Here is a 3,035-nt window from a genome sequence, read left to right on the forward strand (position 1 = left end):
TGGAGTTGGTAATGTTGTTATTAAAGGTGAGCCTTTGTGATCACCCTGTGTCCGTCGTCGTCCGTCCGTCGTCGGCGTCGTCAACAATTTGACTGTTAACACTCTAGAGGTCACAGTTTTGGCCCAGTCTTAATGAAACTTGGTCAGAATGTTGCTCTCAGTAAAATCTTGGATAAGTTTGATATTGGTTCATCTGGGGTCAAAAACTAGGTCACCAGGTCAAATCAAAGGAAAAGCTTGTTAACACTCTAGAGGTCGCAATTTTGGCCCAATTTTAATGAAACTTGGTCAGAATGTTACCCTCAATAAAATTTTGGAAGAATTCGAAATTGGGTCATCTGGGATCAAAAACTAGGTCACCAGGTCAATTCAAAGGAAAAGCTTGTTAACACTCTAGAGGTCACAATTTTAGCCCAATCTTCATGAAACTTGGTCAGAATGTTACCTTCAATAAAATCTTGGACGAGTTTGCTATTGGGTCATCTGGGATCAAAAACTAGGTCACCAGGTCAAATCAAAGGAAAAGCTTTTTAACACTGAAGAGGCCACATTTATGATGTATCCTCATGAAACTTCGTCAGAATGTTAATCTTGATGGTCTTTAGGTCTAGTTTGAATCTGGGTTATGTAGGGTCAAAAACTAGGTCACCTGGTCAAATCAAAGGAAAAGCTAGTTAACACTCCAGAGGCCACATTTATGACCGTATCTTAATGAAACTTGGTCAGAATGTTAATCTTGATGATCTATAGGTCAGTTTCAAATCTGGGTCAGGTGGGTTGAAAAACTAGGTCACAAAGTGAAATCAAAGGAAAAGCTTGTTAACACTCTAGAGGCTACATTTATGACTGTATCTTTATGAAACTTAGCCAGATTGTTAATCTTGATGATCTTTAGATCAAGTTTAAGTCTGGGTCATGTAGAATCACAAACTAGGTCACCGGGTCAAATCAAAGGAAAAGCTAGTTAACGCTCTAGAGGCCATATTTATGACCATATCTTAAAGAAACTTGGTCAAAATGTTAATCTTGATGATTTTTAGGTCAAATTCAAATCTGGGTCAGGTGGGTTGAAAAACTAGGTCACTACGTCAAATCAAAGGAAAAAGCTTGTCAACACTCTAGATGCCACATTTAAGACTGTATCTTCATGAAACTTAGTCAGAATGTTAATCTTGATGATCTTTAGGTCAGGTTCGAATCTGGGTCATGTGGGGTCAAAAACTAGGCCACCGGGTCAGATCAAAGGAAAAGCTAGTTAACACTTTTGAGGCCATCTTTATGACCGTACCTTAATGAAACTTGGTCAGAATGTTAATCTTTATGATCTTTGGGTCAATAGGTCAGGTGAGCGATACAGGGCCTTCATGGCCCTCTTGTTCGTTTTTTAAGATAGAGCCTTGAAATTTGGATGACAAATAGTTTTGCACATCGATCTTAACAGCACAGAAATTTGGACCAAGTCAATAACTTTCGATAAAGATTTCAATATTCATCTTTAATGATCTTAGCTCCGTACTGAAAGGAAAAAATTTAAAAATCTTCTTGTCCAAAACTACAGGTCCTAGGACTTTAATATTTAGCGTGTAGCATCATCTAATGGTCCTCTACTAAGATTGTTATTATCCTCCTAGGGTCAAATATGGCCCGCCCTGGGGGTCACATGGTTAACATAGACTTATATAGGGAAACACCTTGAAAATCTTTTTGTCAAAATCATAGGGGCTTGGGCTTTGGTATTTGTGTGTGACATTATCTAGTGGTCCCCTACCAAGATTGTTCAAATTATGCTCCGGTGGGGGGTAGGGGTGGGGGGAAAGAGGCCCCGCCCGAGGGGTTCACAGTTTTACGTTGACTTTTACTGGAAAAAATTATAACAATCTTCTTGTCTTAAACCACAAGACCTAGGCTTTTGATATTTGGTATGTAGTATTGCCTGGTGGCTCTACAAAGAGTGTTCAAATTATTACCCTTGGGTAAAAAGAGGCCCTGCCCCGGGGATCCCAATTTTACATATATAGGAAAATAAAATTTAAAAATCTTTTCGTCTGAAACCACAAGACCTTGGCCTTTGATACTTGGTATGTAGCATTGCCTCATGGCCCTGTACCTGTATCAAATTATAACCCTGGGTTTTATCCCAAGTTTAAGACCTATATAGGATTTTTTTTTTTAAATCTTCTTTTCTGAAGGTCATGGCCTAGGTCTTTGATAATTGGTATGTAACATTGCCTAGTGGTTCTCTAACAAGAGTGTTCAAATTATGCCCCTGGGGAAATAAGAAGCCCTGTTCCAGGGGTCACCTGTTATATGAGTTATGTAGGAAAAATACTTGGACAATTTTTCTGATCATATTTCTTTGACTGTTTCATTATAATCATTACTTGGGGTCATCACTTGACTTTGACCTTGACCTACTGACCTACTTTTTAGTTCACCTGAGCACAAAGTGCTCAAGGTGAGATTTTGTGATCGCCCTGAGTCCGTCCGTCATCCATCAATCATCAACAATTTGACTTTTAACATGCTAGAGGTCACAGTTTTGGTCCAGTCTTAATGGAACTTGACCAGAATGTTACCCTCAATAAAGTCTTGCACAAGTGCGATATTGGGTAATCTGGGGTCAAAAACTAGGTCACCAGGTCAGATTAAAGGAAAAGCTTGTTAACACTCTAGAGGCCACATTTATGACTGTATTTTAATGAAACTTGGTCAGAATGTTTACCTTGATATTCTTTAGGTCAAGTTTAAATCTGGGTCAGTCGGGGTCAAAAGCTAGGTCACCAGGTAAAATCAAAGGAAAAGCTAGTGAACACTCTAAAAGCCACATTTATGACCTTATCTTAATGAAACTTGGTCAGAATGTTAATCTTAAGGTGAATTTTAAATCTGGATCATGTGGGGTCAAATCAAAGGAAAAGCTTGTTAACACTCTAGAGGCCACTTTTTGACTTTATCTTTATTAAACTTGGTCAGAATTTTACCCTTGATGATCTATAGGTCAAGTTCGAATCTAGGTCAGGTGGGGTCAAAAACTA

Source organism: Mercenaria mercenaria, chromosome 1 (assembly GCF_021730395.1).
Source record: "Mercenaria mercenaria strain notata chromosome 1, MADL_Memer_1, whole genome shotgun sequence".
Classification (NCBI taxonomy): Eukaryota; Metazoa; Mollusca; class Bivalvia; order Venerida; family Veneridae; genus Mercenaria; species Mercenaria mercenaria.